General features: G+C 36.5%; 1 protein-coding gene across 9 annotated transcripts in view; it reads left to right on the plus strand.

Moving 5' to 3' along the window:
• Positions 1–9,373: 9,373 nt before the first annotated feature.
• MEF2C (myocyte enhancer factor 2C) overlaps positions 9,374–20,632 on the plus strand; it is a 168,620-nt gene continuing 157,361 nt past the window's right edge. For all 9 annotated transcript variants that reach the window (XM_075932165.1, XM_075932166.1, XM_075932175.1 and 6 more), the window contains exon 1: positions 9,374–9,512. The gene's annotated coding sequence lies outside the window, so the exon portion shown is untranslated. The remainder of the gene's footprint in view (positions 9,513–20,632) is intronic.

The raw sequence follows: 20,632 nt of genomic DNA on the forward strand, positions 1-20,632 counted from the left end.
AGCTTAGATGGCCTCAGTATATTCTTAAGCATTTGGGTATGTCATCAGCCTCTGCCACATTATTTATGGAAAGAATGTTCACTTTAGTAATTTTCCATTAATGTAGAAGACTTTTTAAATTTAGATTCGTGTCTGAATTTTGCTCACACTTTTTCATGTAACAAAACTAATACTACGTTTCCAGGCAATGACAACAATAAACATGGGCTAACTAAAAAAGAATAAACAATATAAGTCACGCAATGGACAATGCTGAGTTGGCAAAAAAAAGCTCTCACTTTATTATATACTGTTCTTATTGGGATGTATGATGTTCTCTGAAAGGTTAAGGGCAGATCAATGCATACTTACGTCTTCAGAAGGCTAAAAGGTGTGTAGTGACTGGGTATCATTAAAAATTTACTTGACCACAGGCATCAAATGGCCATGAATACATGACCCTGGTAAGCACTCTATCTTTCCATTTTACACATGTCATATTTAATATATATAAACTGTTGTATATACTGTTACAGTCATTCCACCTTCATGGCAACTGATGTCTTAGACATGTTTGGGAGGGAGGTATCAATTAACGTTATCTGTAAAGCTATGCATGCGATTACTAGTACTTTACAACTTATCATTAGTGCATCTGACAGGATTTTCCCAAAGTAACATTTATTTTGAGGTTAATCAAAATTCTTAAGACTGTCATTTATTATAATCTGATTTTGGATAATTGTCCAAATCAGAGGCTCTTAAAGGAAACACGCTTGTCTCAATCTCAATCAATATGTGCATTAATGAAAAAACACCACACAACCCTCAGAGAAATTGAATTACATGCTATAAATAAATGGCCATTGAACATCTCATTATTTCAAAATATATCAATTCAATCTAAGATTTTTCAATCTATTAGGGGCGCATTTTTTCTGGGACATGCAGGAGTATAAGAAGGTATATGAGGGGCAGTAATACATCTTCCTAATTCCAGGGAAAATTTATAGACCAGCCCTAGAGGTACATGAGGGGGGATGGGGGAAGAATGGAGGCAATTCATTCCTTTGTACTGGGAATGCTGGTGAGGCACAATCCTTTCTACAAGATCCCACTTGGAGCAACCAGCTCAACCCACTCTCTGCACTGGGTTCCAAAACCCCTACAGTAAATAAATGCTAAGATTGCAGAGTAAAACATGCAAAAATTAGAAAATGCTAGATTTAAGTAGCCCATGGAACCTTAAATGCCCCCTTGTGTATTTGCATTACAATACAGTTAATCACTTCCTCCTTAGTTGCCTGGGTGTCAAACCAATCTCTATTGAGTATGTGTGACAGCTACTTTTCAGAGGCTTATCACTTGGCCCTATTTGTGTAATCTTTCATAAAGACAATAAAAGGCACAATCCTGAAACCAGGATCACTTACTTTCACATGTAATTTTTATCTCTTTGCCATGCCTGGCAAATTTTAAGCCCTGCTCCAAACCATGGAGATACTAATGCTTCTGAGGGTATGTCTACACTTGCAGCCTAATTAGAACTAGGAGTGCAAATGTAGGCATTCAGAATTGCAAATCAAGCCTGGGATTTAAATATCCCATGCTTGATTTGCATCTTCACAGCTGGGCATCATTTTTGAAATTTACAAGCCCAAAGTAAATACCCGCATCTACACGCAGCAATGAAACGGGCATTCAAAATAAAGCCTTAATTTGAACTACCTGTTATTCCTCCTGCAATGAAGTTTAACAGGTAGTTAGAACTAGGGCTTCATTTCGAACGCCCGTTTAACTGCTGCGTATAGGTGCAGGCATTTACTTCGGGCTTGTAAATTTCAAAAAATGGTGCCTGGCCGGGAAGTTGCAAATCAAGCGCGGGATATTTAAATCCTGGGCTTGATTTGCAATTCTGATGCCTACATTTGCGGCCCTAGTTCGAATTAGGCTGCAAGTGTAGACATACCCTTAGTGAAACAAATGTTAGAAATTTTTTAACATGGGCAAAATTTACTATTTTTCTCTAATCTCCATCTTGGGAATGGCTGGACCATTTTAGCTGAAAGGTTTTAAAAAAAAATAAGCCTGAGGCAAACACCCAGCATGGAAAATTTCAGCCTGAACAGTTAGAGTTAGGAATATAGGATCTTATAATGGAAAGTGTCAAACAACCTTAAGTACAGGCTGTGCTACCAGCTCCATCTATAATTATATTTTTCAACTCAGGAATTCATATGTCATGAAAAATCATATATTAAAACAAGCAGGAGGTCCATTTACTAGTTCATTAGTAAGCACCATTAGTTCAAATAACAGGGCAGACCCAAAACAAGTCCTTAGTACTCCGAACAGGGCAAATTTTTAAAACTGGACTTTACAGCAACTTAGGACAAAACAGATAAATATACATGACTTTTAACAAGTATAGGAAGTAATTAACACTGCTTGTATACGGGATTTTTTGTGGAATTCTATTTTCCACTTATAGAAAAATGGAACCTCTAAAATGCTTGTTCTAAATACTCCTACTTCATATACTGAATTAAACCTAAATAATGAATCTGTCAACTTATTAACTTCACAATAAGATGCTGTAGTTTTTTAATAAGCTGTGTGTGTACATGTGTATATAATTTATTTTTTAAATACATCCCAATTAGTAATCACTTACTTTCACATGTAATTTTTATCTCTTTGGCATTGGACAATTCATAAACGAAACAAGAAAAGGATTGTGTCTCCTGTTATTGATGTGTCTCTGGGCTCAGTTCATCTCTGGGCATTGCCAGCAATGTGCAAACTACTCAGGGCCTGTAGTCAATTGCCTGGCATATCAAACCACTTCTTGTCTAGCTGTCCCCCTCCCCCACAAGCTGTTCCAACTTTAGGCACCAGAATTGACAAATCTTTGAGGTCTTTCCCCTCTCTGAAGCCTCTAAAATATAAGAACATAAAAACATAAGAATGGTCATACTGGGTCAGAACAAATATCCATCTAGCCCAGTATCCTGTCTGCCGACAGTGGCTAATGCCCCAGGGGGAGTGAACAGAACAGGTAATAATCACGTGATCCCTCTCCTGTCATCTATTTCCAGCCTCTAACAAACAGAGGCTAGGGACACCATTCCTACCCATCCTGGCTAATAGCTTCATGAATGTATCTAGTTCTTTTCTGAACCCTGTTAAAGTCCTGGTCTTCACAACATCACCTGGCAAGGAGCTCCATAGGCTAACTGTGCACTGTGTGAAGAAAAACTTCCTTTTGTTTGTTTTAAACCTTCTACCTATTAATTTCATTTGGTGACCCCCTAGTTCTTACATTATGGGAACAAGTAAATAACTTCCTTATTCACTTTTTCTACACAAGTCATTATTTTATGAACCTCTATCATATCCCCCCTTGTTCTCCTCTTTTCTAAGATGAGCAGTCCCAGTCTTTTTAATTTCTCTTTATGTGGGACCTGTTCCAAACCTCTAATATTTTTTATTGCCCTTTTCTGAACCTTTTCAAATGTCAATATAATTTTTTGAGATGAGGTGACCTCATCTGTATGCAGTATTTAAGATTGGGCATACCATGGTTTTATATAGAGGCCATAAGTTATTCTCTGTCTTATTCTCTATCCCTTTTTAAATGATTTCTAACATTCTGTTTGCTTTTTTGACTGCTGCTGCACATTGAGTAGATGTTTTCAGAGAACTATCCACAATAATTCCAAGATCTCTCTCTTGAGTAATTATAGCTAAATTAGTCCCCATCATAGTGTATGTATAGTTGGGATTATTTTTTCCATTGTGCAATACTTTATGTTTATCAACATTCAATTTCATTTGACATTTTGTTGCCTAATCACTTAGTTTTGTGAGATCTTTTTGAAGTTCTTCACAGTCTGCTTTGCTCTTAACTATTTTGAACAGTTTAGTATCATCTGCAAATTTTGCCACCCTACTGTCTACCACTTTCTCCAGATCATTTATAAATAGGTTGAGTAGGATTGGTCCCAGTATAGACCCTTGCGGGCCATCACTAGTTACTTTTCTCCATTCTGAAAACTTACAATTTATTCCTATCCTTTGTTTCCTGCCTTTTAATCAGTTATCAGTCCATGAGAGGGCCTTTCCTCTCATCCCATGACAACTTACCTTACTTAAGAGCCTTTGGTGAGGGACCTTGTCAAAGGCTTTCTGGAAATCTAAGTATACTATATCCACTGGATCCCCCTTGTCCACATGTTTGTTGACCCCCTGAAAGAATTCTACTAGATTAGTAAGGCATGATTTCCCTTTACAGAAACTATGCTGACTGTTCCCCAACAAATTATGTTCATCTTTGTGTCTGTCAATTTTATTCTTTACTATAGTTTTAACTAATTTGCCTGGTACTGATGTTAAACTTACTGGTCTGTAACATCCAGAATCACCTCTAGAGCCCTTGTTAAATATTGGAATCACATTAGCTATCTTCCACTCATTGGCTGTGTCTAGACTGGCAAGTTTTTCCGCAAAATCATCTGCTTTGGCGGAAAAACTTGCCAGCTGCCTACACTGGCTGCTTGAATTTCCGCAAAAGCACTGACGATCTCATGTAAGATTGTGAGTGCTTTTGCGGAAATACTATGCTGCTCCCATTTGGGCAAAAGTCTTTTTCCGAAAAACTTTTGCACAAAAGGGCCAGTGTAGACAGCAGAGATTTGTTTTCCACAAAAAAAGCCCCGTTAAAAGCATTTCCGGAAAATCATGCCAGTGTAGACGTAGCCATTACAGAAGCTGATTTAAAAGATGGGTTACAAACCACAGTTACTAGTTCTGCAATTTCTCATTTGAGTTCTTTCAAAACTCTTGGGTGAATGCCATCTGGTCCCAGTGGCTTGTTACTATTAAGTTTACCAATTTGTTTCAAAATCTCCACTAATGACACCTCAGTCTGGGACAATTCCTTTGATTTGTCACCTAAAAATAATGGCTTGGGAATCTCCCCAATATCCTCAGCAGTGAAGACTGAAGCAAAGAATTAATTTAGTTTCTCCACAATTACTTTATTATCTTTGAGTGCTCCTTTAGCATCTGGATCATCCAGTGCCTCCCCCCCCCCCCCCCCCCCTGGTTGTTTAGCCAGCTTCCTGCTTCTGATGTGCTTTAAAACATTTTGCTATTACTTTTTGAGTTTTTGGCTAGCTGTTCTTCAAAATTCTTTTTGGATTGTCTTATTATATTTTTACACTTAATTTGACAGAGTTTATGCTCCTTTCTATTTTCCTCATTAGGATTTAACTTCTACTTTTTAAACAATGACTTTTTATCTCTCACTGTTTCTTTTACTTGGTTGTTAAGACATTGTGGCACTTTTTTAGTTCTCCTCCTGTGTTTTTTAATTTGGGGTAGACATTGAAGTTGGGCCTCTATTATGTTTCTGTGCAGATTGTAGGGATTTTACAGTGAAATGTTTGTTATCCAGCACTGTGTTAACCAGAAAACTTTATTAACAGGCATTGCCCCCAGCCACAATACTGTCACATCTTCAGGTTCAGAGGCCTGGCTTGGTTTACCATGATTAGCTTAACAATTTTTTATTTAAGAAGTACTAGCCATCTTTAACTCAAAATAGAAATGTGAGGCCAACTGCCTCACGCTACAAAACTACCAATATTAATAACTTGAGTTTTACTATTATTGTCCATTGTTTTTTCCTAGGTTGATGGGTCCTGCAGATAACAGGAATTTTTAAATAACCGGAATGCCCTAATCCCCGAGCGTACCGGATAACAGAGGTTTTACTGTACTTTTTTCACTGTACCTTTTAATTCAGGAGGCTCTGCCTGCTCTGCTCTCATCTGTCAGTGCCCTCCTTTCATCTATCCTCCTTAAAAACTGCCTCTTCAGACATCCCCTCCTGCTTGCCTCTCCTCTTCTTATGAATGATCCTCAGACTCTCCCCATGTCTTCTTGTTAGTCTCTTGTCTTATGTACACTGTAAAGTTTTCAGGGTTTTATTTGTGGTTTAGAAATGGCATATAAACTGTGCTACCAAAATGATTTATAAAAAAACCCCACAATTATAATAATTGGGCATATGCTGATGATCTGTCTACCCAAAATTAGATACCTTACCCATTATCATGCTATTTGAGCACTTTGCCATAGTTTCTGAGCATACAAAAGCTGAAGTTTGGGCCAAAGATTTTATCTCTGTTTTGCAGGATAGAGAAGATATACTTTAGCTGCAGTATGCCTCAAGGCGCCTGTCTAGCATTTGGAAATAATTCTCTATCAAATACTAGATAAAAGATACCCTGTATTAATGACTAAAAATCAAAAAGATTAAAGCTATTATTATTTGGATAAAGTTGTATGTGCTCAAACTATCCCTTTACCCGCTCAAGATCTGGGATTGTGGAGATTCAGACTTTCTACTCTGTTAAAGGTGATAAAAGAGCTGATTTTGCTCCCTTTCAGTCAATGGTAAAAATCCCATTGATTTCAAATTCACAGGGTCAGGCCCAATATGTGTCATATGTGCACTCTTGCCTACCAGGGAAGCCTTCCCACATACAGTTATTCAAATACATAGATACACAGTTCAGGATGGGGGGTAAGATTAAGGTTTTGTGTATCTGTAGGTTGAATTCACAGTGTTGGAGTGGAGCTACTGTTTCATTCTACTTCCTGGCCACACCCCAAAAACCATGACCTTTGGACAGGGACACAGAGAGGCACATGATGTAGAGGAAAAGTACCAAATAGCTGTATGTGCTCCATCTTTCCCCAGAGGCTGAGAGTTTCACCTCTCTTAAATGCCTATCTGGCACAAAGAGTGAGAGTTCCTGAGGGCAGTTACAGTCCTAAGTGTCATGTGGCAGTCCACAGCACTATCTGCTAAGTGAATGGCCAGCCCACATAGAGATTTTCTACCAAAATTGTAATAGAAAGCCAAACAAGTTCAGAAAGCCTATGCTAGAATCAGGCTATTTAAATAAAGCTGTCACATTTCTGTAAAGTAAATGTACACATTTAAATGTACAGACTAATACAGAGATCCTGGTTCAGTTATGTGCTAAAGTAACAATTTTTATTACAGTTAGTGGAGTGTCTGCAAATGTCGTTCTGGCTTAATCAACGGAGGGATCATTTGTGCCATCTGCACTCAGCAGGGACTTGGTTGCTGAGACAAGGTAGCAAATAAAAAAAATAATGGGAGTAAATGAAAATAATATGAAAAGCCGTAAAGCTAAGCAAACCAAGACTCTAAATCAGTTAGATTTCAGTGACAGCTACTGGATCTTTCTAGATAAAAATGTATTTTTTCTGATAATAGTTGTAATTAATGGAACATTGTAGAACTACAAGCTGGTTCAGGTGGGAGAAATAAACTCTCTATTTATATGACTGAGTTAGCACTTTTAAAAAATTTATAAATGTTAATGATACCCAGTAGATGACAATCTAAATATCCTTAAGTAAAATCAAACTGTACTGAGAAATGTTTTTATTTTAAATCAGGTATACTGACTTGCTAAACAATTTTGATGGCAAAATTCAAAGTGCTAAGGCAACTTTAAAGTAATCTGTTCCTTTTATTTTGCATCTAGATCTTCTGCAGAATAATAAGTTTGGAAATAAATTTAATTAATATCTATAATACTTCTCTGTATGGAACTATGAATATGTAAGAATTAACTGCCTTATTTCTCATAATAACAAAATCATTGTTTTTCTCTGATTTACTTCTAAATTAAATCATCTTCTTTATTACTTTGTTGCTATGATGCTACCTTATGTGACCTAGCAAACAGCCATTCAAATGTTTATAACTATTTATTTTTCACAAACAAAAGAAGTCTATTTTTATTAATGATTTTTCCCTTTTTTTAAATGGGAAAACTAAACTTACTTCAATTAGAGCAGTGCCTAAACATGAGAGGAACAAGAACTATGATCTTTATTTTTCAGACACTAATGGGTCTTCAAAAAAGTTCTGAACTCCCATTCATTAGGACATTGAGAAGGTTGTTTTGTATTTAAGAATGAGATCTGATTGAGGGCTTGAAATGAAACACGTGATTTTATTAAATATAGTGAAAACATAAGGGCTTTATTATGACACAAAAAACAAGAACCTGTTTCTCGTTAGCAAGCTTCTAAAAAGTACCTCCTGTATAATTATTAAATAAAACACTCACTTATTTAGTACTCAGCTTTTAAACCCTGAATCAGAGAAGTGCACATTGAGAGAGGCACTTACCAGGGTTTCCATGGATACTGGATGATGCCAATCAGGTCCATGTTTTTATCTGAAAGTGGTGCCCCTGCAGAGAAATACAGTTTGGTGAGTGGTTGTTTATATACAGCAAGTAAACAGGGACTTGTTTATTTTACAAAAAGCTCCTGACCCAGGCTTTTGCTCATCCCCCCATTATTTTTGCCTCTTTTAAATAGGAATATTGTAAAACAGATATTTTGGAAATTTTCTTTACGTTTAAGTGCCATATGTAATTTTTCAAGCAGAAGCTATGTGCCTAGGAATACAACCTTTGTTGCAACTTTTTAAAACTCTGTGATAGGCATATTAATGTAAATTACCTATATTTCATTCTCCTGAAGTGAAGAAGAAGAAGAAGAAGAAGAAGAAAGTAAGGGGTGCATATAAATGATGAATACTGTACCCTTACCATAATCCAATAAGGACAAGCCTTCCAAATTTAGAATGCTTCAAAATCTAATGGCTTTCCATGTACATTAGCTACCATTCTCAAAGCATAAGCATTATGAACATGTAATTTTGACATCCAGTCTCTCAACACTACATGCTTTCTAATTTTGGGAGTGAGATTAATACCTCCTATTTGAGAAGTTTTAGCCGTCTAATATTTCTTTGGATAAAAAAGCACAATGAGTTAGTGAAAAGAAAGGCAATCAACTTCAATACTTAACACAGTTTAATAGCCTGAATTGAAATGTATGTGTGCTGTATTTCCATTAAAAAAGTTTCCTTCCAGCCACAATTAATAGAACAAAAACTTGTCTTGTTCTGAGCTTATTCTTGGAAATGTAATTTTAATGTCTATGTAAAAAAGGAAACTTCTTTGCCATATGAAAGCAATTTCATTTTTTCCTCAAAGGAATGACTTTTGGATGAAATGACTGATTTTGATATTTTCCATTTGAACTTTCAGCATACTTTGGGGGAACAGTAATTCTATGTTCTTTTGCCAGCGCTGACAAAGGTCTAGTTGTCAGTGATACCTTTTACAGCTAAATTTACTTTAGAGTGACAGGAGCAGGTGCACCTAGGCCTGCCAGACACTTGTGCACAGGGATCACGCATCTTACAGGTCAACAACTAAAAGGGAAAAAGCTTCTGTCTTCAGAGTAGAGGGTGAGTGAGGCAAACACAACCCAAACTGGGGGGTTTCTCTTCAAAGCCAGCTGGTCTGGCTTTATTCTACAGGAATTTTTTTACCTGTCAGTTTGATCAACGAAGCCCTCAGCAGGTGCTGACGGGTACAACTTCCTGGAGAAGCCGAAGGGCACTGGTGAGTTTTAATGGACAAAACAATGAAAAAATAATTTAAGTCTTTAAAGCTGATCTGCTGTCTACAATGATCTAATACCTGTGGTCTACAATCATAGCTCAGACTTCAAAACTTTTTTGACTGAAAATAGATAAGCTCTCTAACATGCTTCATATTCTGTTTCATGTGGTACTTTATTGTAATGTCTTTGTACAGGAAAAGTTTCTCGAAAGATTTAGTTATTTCTTTTAAACTGTTTCTTTTAAATCAGAATTCAAAAGGACCTTTAGGATTACCCACAGAACTACTTAGGAACATTTGCAGCCAGCAAACATGTCTCTTCATACTCTTTTCTTTGAATGCAAATTATTTTAACAAATCATTACCTTTTTCATTTCTATTGAGATAGGATGGTTTTTGTTTGTAGAATTCTCACTGAATTAGTAGCCTAATTTGATGTTCAAATGCCTTAAAAGCTCCATATGCATACCATGATGGGTTAACTGTACAATAAAAAGTGAGTGAATTTTAAAAACTTGAAATAATTCTTAAAAATAATTTACAATCAAACAAAGGCTTTGTGAAAGTATTTTCTTTGCACAGTGTTTTTCCTAAATTTATCATTAGTTTGCACAATGTTTAAATTTTATGACACCACAAACTGAATGCATGTGGGGGCGATGAGAAGGGGGAGAAAGGAAGGAGAGGGGATAGGGATATTTTTCCAGGACAATAAGATTTTAATTAATGTGAAAACATGGGGAAATGAGTCCATCTGTTAAGACATATTTTTAAACAAATGTTTTTATTATGAATTTCTATTTCAATAACTCATCCTTTTAACGTTGCTTCACAGCATTTTTTACAAATTGTTGTATTAAATTGAAAACATGAAAACATTTTAACAAGTGAGCAAGCAGAAACTTGAAAATTATACATAGTGAACAACTGAAGCCATATAAACTACTAAACTCCATATTCTCAAGTCACATGGACATAAAAGGCACAAAAATAAAATAAAAGCATAGAGGCATGCTTAAGTAAACAATTATATAACTTCTATTCAGCAGCTTATGCCAGTGTGAAAATATGAATGGACTGAGGAGCCAAAGCTGGGATGGAACATTAAACTTTAAGAGTTCATATTAGTGAATTTCCTTAGATGCAAAACTTGATTCTGAAAGGTTAACATCAATGAGAGTTTTGATCCCAATGGAGCTGGATCAGGCTCCTCCCCCCCTTTTTTTCAAATTGACATTGATAAAGAAACAACTTATGAGAAGCAAAAGAAATTTTTGCTGAATACCAAAGTTCTGGATTCCTCTGAAATAAGAATAAATCTGTAGAGCACTGTTCTTTTATACACAGAAATCTCACTATCAAATGCCTTGTAGCTCCATTAAATCTCAGAACCATTAAATTATATAAAGATAAATGTACATAATAAATGTAATTCATAGAGTAAATAATAAATTAGTACATATTATATTAGTTAAGTACTGTGCACAACCTTTGGGTTGAAACTTATTTTGATAGACTATCATTTGCTCAGCATTGCACTCTTATTGATCCTAAAGCGCTGATAACAGCAATTAATGTGACTAAGTCCTAGATAATTTCATTAGACTCCTAACAGAGTTTAATAGAGTTGGTCTGTACCTCAGTTGATTTCAAAAAAATATTTTATTAGTCCCTTTTATTAAACACAACTTCACTAAAGAAGTTCACTTTTTAGAATGATGATTAGGCTATACACAATGCAAAGTGGAGATTTCAGATTAGATACAATTTATACAACCAATTTTAGGATTAATTAATTATCCTTTTTTGGTCATTGTGCTTGTAATTTCTCCAATCCTCAAATTTAAACAGTTACAATATACTAAATTAAATCCTGAAATATTTGTATAAAATGTAATTGGAGATTACATGTTGAGTGATAAAAATCCTGTTCTCACCAAAACCTATAAAAGTTTTGCTATTGTCTTCAAATAAACTGAATAAGGCCCTACAATTTGGAATACTGAGTATATTCATTCATTACTATCTCCAACTATTTCTTATGGACTAAGAAACCAACACTCGGACCTGGCTTAAATACTTGGTAAAATATTGCTTACTCTGCAACTATTTTTTAAATCTATTTTGAAAAGCTGTAACTACAAACCAGTTCAGCTTTCAACCATATGTTTTTCTTTTCCAATAAATCCCAAACTATAGTGTCTGGAAGACAATTATATTCATTATTCCACAGTGTGTATATCTATAAATGCGTTCTAACCACAAAGCTTTGGCAAAAATTATAACAGAATGACTATATGTTGTGTTCTTCAAAAGCTAATGTAAAGCTTTTCAGATCAGAGCTGGATAGTATTTTGTATCTTGCCCTCGTTTATATGTGCATAAAGCAGAACTTGACTGAAATAAATGGAATTACACTAGTTTAAAAAAGAAATTATACTAGAGAAAAAAAGAATTAAACCTAATAGCTTATATTTTGTCTAACTGACTTTTTTATTAACAAACATTTAATGTATTGTCATGAAAATAATACATTTACAAAGCATTTTTCTTTATATAGTGAAAAATTGCCTTCTTAGACCTCAAAATGGATATTAATATATTTTCTATGTAAATCAATAGATCCCAATACTCCTCATTTTTCTTAATCAACATTCCTACTGCATTCATAGGAAACTGGATCAAATTTTGCTCCTCTACTTAAAGTTACAGTAAAATGGCTTTGCCCATAGGAAAATACGGATGGTAGAAGGTGGTGGATTATGGAATTCTCCTATTAGCCTGGTGGCAGCACATGGTACAGCTCCTTAGCTTCCATGCTTCTACTTCAGGACTTAGGTAGCTATGGACTACTGTGCAACGGACGAGACACCGCTACCACTTCCCTGACTTGCCCATAGTTTCCCGATACAATCCCATCATAAAGTTGCCACAGTTCTTGGCTCCACTGCATGGGACACTACAGCCCCCGGGTGGCCTCTCTGCTGCCTACCTCACCCCCATACTGAGCAGAAATATTCATAGCATTTCTTTTGTTCACTGGGTCTTCTTTTCCTGAATATATTCTACAAAATGTTATCCTTGTATACTAATTGTTATTCTTAGAGTGGCTGCTAGCACAATGATGTCAGTACCAATAATTCCATTTATAAGAAGACAAACAAAACAAAGTTTTAGAAAAGAAAACAGCTTCTAAAAAGTGCAATGTGCTTTATGTTTAAATCTAAAATTAGCACTCTAAACTCAAGTTCAATGTATATAGTTTGAAAGGGATAAATGCATAGACAGCTGAAGTTCGCCAGAAGCACCTTAAGTAACTTTACATATTGAATAAAATAGATAATGGCCATTTGTGCAGACAAACATAGGTACAATCATTCTCTATTTATACATACAAAAGGTGTTTCATGTTGTGGAGTTGATATCTGTAACTGACCTCAGCAGTAGTATGTTGATATATTAGTCTATATGACAATATTTGCCAGTGATAAAAATAAATAAAATTCAACCAAGATGACTAATAACTGATAAACAACCAATCCAACAATACAAACCTTTATGAATCTTTGCTCTCTTAAAAATTCAGTTATTTCCCTTGTTAATTCTTCTCTTTAAGACCTTAATGACTGAAAAAAAGGAAGTAAAGAATATGAAAATTGTAGAAATGTCTAGCTTTACTATTTTTTCACTATTTGTTCTTTCTTTTTGATTCCATCAAGTGATACCAAGACAATGTAATACTCAATATCAACATTCATTAGCCACTCTTGCTCTAACAGCCATATACATACCTGTCCCAATTTAAAATCATTAGGGAAAACATTACACATAGACATTATACCCCTGAAAAAAGTCTACTACTAGTAAACCAGTATCATCCAGTAATGACATTAAAAATCAAGAAAGAATTCACAAGGCATAGCAAAGGGCTTGTGTAATAAAATAATCACCCATCATGCGCCTCACCACATGCGTTTAAGTCTTCAAGAGGCACCTGAACATTATGAAAGTCATCAGTAGTATCGGTCCTGCTCCTGCAGTCTCAGACAGGTGAAACTTGCATTCAGTTCAATGGAGAGTTTTGCCTGAATGTGGACTGCAGTATTATGATTATGACCATTAGTAATTACATTTTATTAAGTGTGCTTTGCATTCTATTTCAACCAATTAATTATTTGGAATTCTATTACTAAACTTTTGGTAACATTTTAGAGCCCAGTTCTGTGGTCTATGTATATGCATAACACTCACCAAAGTCAGTGGTTGTTTTGTAATCTTTGCTGTGAAACCCATACAAATTATAAAAAGTATTCTTGATGCTTAAGGCAAAGCGTCTCTTACCACCTCTAGTGTGGCAACCACAAACCCCCACCTCTGTGATACTCCTTAGAGATTCTTTCACTGAGTCAGGGCCCCTTCTCTCATCTATAATCCTTTGACACCCTCCTCAATCTACTTGCAGCACTAACATGAATATGCAGCACCCAATAAGTTCTCCCCATACAATCACAGCTACCAAAATCATATAGCTTCCTTCTACTCCAGTCATTGTTCTCCAATCCTTGCTCTTAAATCCCAATCATAGACAAAAAGGTCAGCCAAGTGTCCCCCATTAACACTGAAGGAAAAAGGACCAGCAGGCCATTGTTCTCTCAGCCCTCTGAAGATATTTAAAGATAAATCTGGAGTTTGGCTTGTTAGGGAGAGGAAAATCCCAGAGAGTAAGGTATAAAGCTTGTCCACCACTCATAGTGTATGTCTACAGTAGCCCCCTACTTTGAACTAGGGAGGCTAATGAGGGTGACTGAAATTGCAAATGAAGCTTCATTAGCATGTTCCCAGGTGGTTGCCATTTTGGAAATTGACTAGCTCGGAATAACTGCCCGCGTCTACACACAGCAGTGAAACGGGTGTTCGAAGTAAAGCCCTAATTCGAATTATCTGTTATTCCTCCTGGAATGAGGTTTAACAGCTAATTCGAATTAAGGGATTTACTTCGAACTCCCGTTTCATTGCCGCGTGTAGACGTGGGCAGTTATTCCGGGCTAGTCAATTTCCAAAATGGCAACTGCCCGGGAACATGCTAATTAAATGAAATCCCACGCATCATTTGCAGTTTTGGTCCCCCTCATTAGCCTCCCTAGTTCGAACTAAGGGGCTAGTGTAGACATACCCATACTGTTTGGAGAACCATGATAAGTTTGAGGTTCTTAATGAAACCCAAAAGTTTGGGGCCAGCTCTTCAGTTGATGTAACTCAATGTAGCCCCACCAAAGTCAATGGTTCTACATTGAGTTACACAAGCTAAGAATCTTTATACATATTATTATTATTGTATTATTTTATAACATCCAAAATGTTTTTAGATTTCTCACACAACATACAAGAAAAACATGGCCCCTACCACCAAAGAACTTCCAATATATATTTTAGAGGAGACACAACAAATTTGGGTGATTAACAGACAGAAGCAAGGAGGGAAAGTCTTGCAGCAGTAATCATGCCGTTGTTACTCAGTTTGGGAATGTACACATCTTGGTTGTTCTGTAAATATTTCTTTGTTTTTAATAACATAATGGAGATAGAGATAGAAATTAGTGAATTTCCCTTTGGTATGGAGGAAGAAGTGAATTTTAAGGAGGGTTTAAATGTGATGAGGGTAATATCTTGGTGGATCAGTTAATCTAACTTTCACTTTATATTTAAAAGATTAATTTGAGATGTAGAACAAGAATCAAAGTCTTTTGTCACATGTTCCTCACTTAAGACTCAATTTTAACTGTCTTCTTTCTTTTAACTGTCTTGGAAAAGTTGAATTTCCAAGGATTTCTATCATACTTTGAGAACCAGTTTAGGGTGTTGTTTTTGGTTTATGTTTTGTTTTTGTTTGTTAGGCTCATGTAGACGTTCATAATGTTGCATCTCAGACATTTCTGAAGGTCATGTGTCACCAGCTTGACTTTGTGTTTCCTTAAGAAAGATTTTCAAACTTATAGCAAGAGGTGGGCCAAAACCACTGTAGGACCTTGAATCTGAACCTCTTCAATTCCAAAATGTGAATAGAATATCCAGATCCAGTTCAGGTTTTGGCTAAAGGCTGAATCCAAAATTTGAAGGAGCCTATTTTCAGGTTCCAATTTTAATGCAATCAGATTTCACAGGACAACTTGTTCCTATGAGATTTTTACTATTTTAGATGGAAAATATCTTACATGACTATCTGATCTCATAAGAACAAAGTGAATTTTGGAACCACAGAATGGAATCTGTTCTTGCTATAGCTCATAAAACAACCACAGTCTATCCTCAGGAGCAAAAATTACCCTAAATTCATATCCAAACACAATCTCACTTTCCTTGTAATCTCAATAAGTACAACTTTTAAAAGGGCCAAGACAGAACAGTTATAATGAATGACAGCACGGAAGAGGCCTCATCAATGTTTTAATAGCTGTTAGCAGCAGGTAGCAAGAGCACAACATCTAGGCTACGCCTACACTGCAGTTATTTTTCAGAAAAAGGTACACATATTGCGGTTTGCAATTTGTGTACCTTTTTCTGATTCTTTTTTCAGAAGAGGCTTTTCCGATGTTTGGTCTGTCTACACAGAGCCAAATGTGGGAAAAACCTCCTCTTTTGGAAGAGCCCTTATTCCTCATAAAATAAAGAATTCGGGGCTTCCAAAAGAACCTGCCCACTTTTTCGGAAACTGATCCGAAAAAGTGAACACATTCCCTGGACACAGCAGAGTTTTTCCGGAATACCTGCAATAGCCCAGGATAACTCTGTAGTGTAGACATAGCCTCAGAGACACCTTATAATTCAGTTGAATGTTGTGCTCATATGGGTTACAAGCTCCTACTAACATATCAGATAGTTTTCAACTTTAAAAACCTCTCTATAAAAAGACTAAGGAAAAGTCCATACCAAAAACCCCAATAAATATGATGAGTAGTAGTATTGTGGTAGTGTCTGAACACTAGATCCACAAAGAAAACTAAGCATTGTACCAGCTAAGGTTAGTTACCCATCACCCATTGGAATCCTGAGCCATGAGTTAGGTATTCAGACTCACTAAACAATGCATGAGAAGAGTTAGACGCATAAGAAAGGATTCAGAAAAAGTGAATTGAATAAGGAGGCATACACTATAGCCAATTAGAAATGCTAAGGAGAGGGGTCCCACTCCTTTCAAAAGGAGTTAAATGCTTAATTCAGATCAGCACTTTCTCAAGAGAAAGGAAGATGGTGGTAGTGGGCATTAGTTCAGCAGTAAGAGTACTCTAACCATGGGGCTACTGAGCAAAAGGGCATAACTCCTCCACTGTTTTGTGCAGGGCATAAGCCGGTAGGTGTGCTCTCAGGCAGCTTCTAACTACCTCTACCAAACTGAGCCCTGCCACTATGATAGGTAAAGGAACACCTACTTTGTGAATCCCACTGGGTCTTAGGCAGCAGTTGGGCAACAGGTGTCAGGATTTAGGCATCTTTACACAAGCCACACACAATGGCAGAATGGCAGGCATTTATGTGTCCTCTTACACCAGGCCAGTTCATCCTTACCCTGTGAAAATACTCCGTATCTGTTCAAGATACCATACTATATACCTTGTTTATAGCCTTCTAAAATGGCTTTTTACTTACTCCGAATTTAAGTGCAGAGCAAACTGCAACAGAAGCAAAGGGGTCAAAATAAATCCCAAAGTTTGGATGTTTATCTAAAGGATATCCTAAAGTTTGGTCTGGAAAACACATGAGAATTGGGTTTCTCACAAAACCTCTGGTATTTCCTTTCTAACTAGAAATACAGCAACAGTGGCCTTTCTTGTGTTACTTTGGAATTTTCTCTTGTAGCCAAAGCCAGGAAACAACAGCCTTCAGAAATGGAGGAATAAGTTAACTAAGGTCCTTTTCATACTAAGATAAGTTCCATTTCTGTTTGAATTGCGGCTAATGTCTATCCAAAATGACCCCTTATATCTTTTGGCCCTCAGAAGTTTCATAGAGCTTGTTGTCTCCACAGTTGTTGAAGCTGAACCAATCATCAGTAGCTGCAGAATGTTTCATTAGGCATTTTCTGGCCACCTCAAGTTATCTGATTCCCTTCTGTATTACTAGAAATGGCGATCAAGTGCTCATGCTATGTCTTTACTACTAGGAAGACCAACATTAAGGTGGCCAGTCTTCTGGAGTTCAATGAAGTGGGTCTTATAAAGATGCCCCCATCAATGCTGCTACTTCTCAATTCACAAGGAGTAAGAAAAGTTGATGGGAACATTTGTTCCTGTTGACCTCCTACTGTGGAAATGGCGTAGAAGGTCAAATTATGGTATGTCGATTCCAGCTATGCAATGAATGTAGCTTGAATTGTGTATCTTAATTCGACCTTCCAGGTAAGTATAGACAAGCCTTAAGAGTATGAAGATATTAATAAGTAGATGCTATCACTTGTTTTTTCATCAAAAACTCGTAAGTCTGAAAACATCAGTCAATCCATAGCCTTAACTCCATTTCAGGAAAGGAGATGTGTAGCCTGACAAATAACCAAACTTTTCTCAATACAAATGGAAATCAAGGAGAAGGAAAAGGAGGAAGGAGGCTTCTGCCTCCTCTACTGTAGCCAGTCCCACAGGCTGAAGGAGTTATGTGTATCTAGAGCAGGATGATGTAGAAGGCAAGTTATTTTATATGAAAGTTCCTCCCCACTTGTCAACTGTGCAGCTTACTGCACAGGAAGCTGACTCTTTTTGAGCCTTCTGCAGCAAATAAACTTTCTTCTGTAAAGGCCAACCTGCTGTGAAGAAGGTTTCTTCTTCTGGAATTGGCATGATCCAGAAGGCTAGTTATTCTCTGATGGGTCATGATTACATTATATTAAAAAAAAGTATGAAAATCATTTAGAAGACATGCACTCAGCATTTTCTCACTCTCTGTATTCTGTGGCAAGAAGGAGCCTAGCTGGCCTTAGAGGTTTTTTTTTAATGGTCCACAGAAAACAAAAATAGCCAGAGCACAGCACACTATGGCCACAACCCCTCCCCTATCTTTCCAATTCCCTTGCCAGTATGCTCCCTACAAGCCCCAACATGCCCCTTGCACTGAGGACTCAGAGAAAGGAGCTAGTGTAGAAATGTAATGCCAGATATATTACACCTTCCAACAGAATTGTTCTCAAGGGGCTGTCTCTGAGAGCTTTCTACCCCCTGCATCCCATGTACAGGTCAGATCACAACAGAGAACAGGGCTACCTCCTTTTCTTAGCTAAAAAAACAGAACACACAATAGCATGAACTCAGGGCAGAATGCCAGACTTCAGTCTGAATCTCTTGCCTCTTGTTAATTTATGAGATGAAACAAATTATTTACAGGGAGAACATAATGTATGTAGGTGGGTTGTTGCTGTTTTTTAAAATCTATTTATAAAATGCACTACTTACTTGAGAGACTGAAATTGTTGATTACTACACTACATATATTTTGTTAAAACTCTTGTTATTTAATAATAAGCTGATTGTATTTCTGATGTTCACTTATCCAGGTAGATTTTAGCGGTTATGAAACTGACAGACAGATTACAGTGTATCATGGATTCATTCCCTGCCAAATGTCTTGCTTTAAACAACTGAATTATTTTTGAATGATCTGAACACACAAAAATAATTAGATTAGTGAATATTTTTTCACTAATTCAAATGAACAAATCAGCTTTTTTAAAAATATTTTGAAATATATGTATCTTATCCTGAAACATTAGTGAGATGTAAACAAATTGATTTCAAATTTTTATTCTAGGCCCGGTTTTAAACTGCTTCTCTATCTTTTTCTAAGGAAAATCTATGCAACCTGAAATTTCATTATACTCTTACACTGGAAAAGATTTATTATCTTACGTTGCAGAAGATTTTTTGGTGGGAATTTAAGATTAACTTCAGGAGTTGTTTGAGTTATATTTCTGAGATAAAATAGTAAATGTTTGCTTAAAGATTTTGTTTAAAGCTTAGGAATTTCAGTGCTGTTCATACATTTCTCCTTCATAGAAAATTTGCATAGAGGCACAGAAGCACATTCTTGGAATCCATAGATCTTAAGGATGATCTAGTGATTTTAGGTTAAATTTTACTCTCAATTACTCCCATGCACTGACTTCAATTATTGTCACCCTTTTAAAAACAGGTATCATAAACATTACAATGGGTGCACGGGATAATGTGGATATTAAAATATTGCAGAGAGAGAAAGGGCCTGGTACAGGAGAAAAGGTCGCCATACTCAGAGACAAGAGCTGCACGATCTTTGGTATCATAGAATCATAGAATAATAGGACTGGAAGAGACCTTGAGAGGTCATCGAGTCCAGCCCCCCGCCCTCAAGGCAGGATCAAGCTCCGTCTACACCATCCCTGATGTAGGTATTAAGAATATGAACTGCCATTTTAGGGTCTGAAGTAAATGTAAGACTCCAACTCGTTTTAATGGGCTTTCCATCAAACCCACAAACCCAGAAGAAGTCCATGAAGATTTTGTATGGATTGTACGTTGTCTCTAAGGTCAGGTCTACACTAAAGGGGAAAGTCGACTTAAGATACGCAACTCCATCTATATTGATTATGCAGCTGAATCGAAGTATCTTAAATCACATTTTGGCACCGGCCACACACTCCTGTTGACTTCCCTTACTCCTCGTGAGGAGCAGGACTGCCAGTGCTGATGGGAATGCCCTCTCAGTTGGAATTAGCAGGTCTTCACTAGACCAACTAATTCAAACCCTGGAAGATCGACTGTGACAGCATCAATCTTCTTCATAATGTAGACAAACCCTAGAGCCCTTACAGATGATAATTCATATGCTGGCCCCAATTCAGCAAGGTATTAAAACACATGCCTCACTGAAGCAAACAGAAATGCTTTAAATAAAGAAATTAAGTGTCTTCCTGAATTGAGCCCATAGACAAAAATGTTTTCCAACATTACAACTATAAATGATCAAAAGTCAGGTGGAGTTTACAAATTCTTCAAAGATCACAACAGGGTTAAAAGCTTTCCTGATCTTAATTTTAAATTCCATTAGCAGAACTACCCCTGGAATAAGAAGATCCAGTATTTTATTCTAATATTATATTT

The sequence above is a fragment of the Pelodiscus sinensis genome, chromosome 6, assembly GCF_049634645.1.
Source record: "Pelodiscus sinensis isolate JC-2024 chromosome 6, ASM4963464v1, whole genome shotgun sequence".
In the NCBI taxonomy this organism is placed as follows: Eukaryota; Metazoa; Chordata; order Testudines; family Trionychidae; genus Pelodiscus; species Pelodiscus sinensis.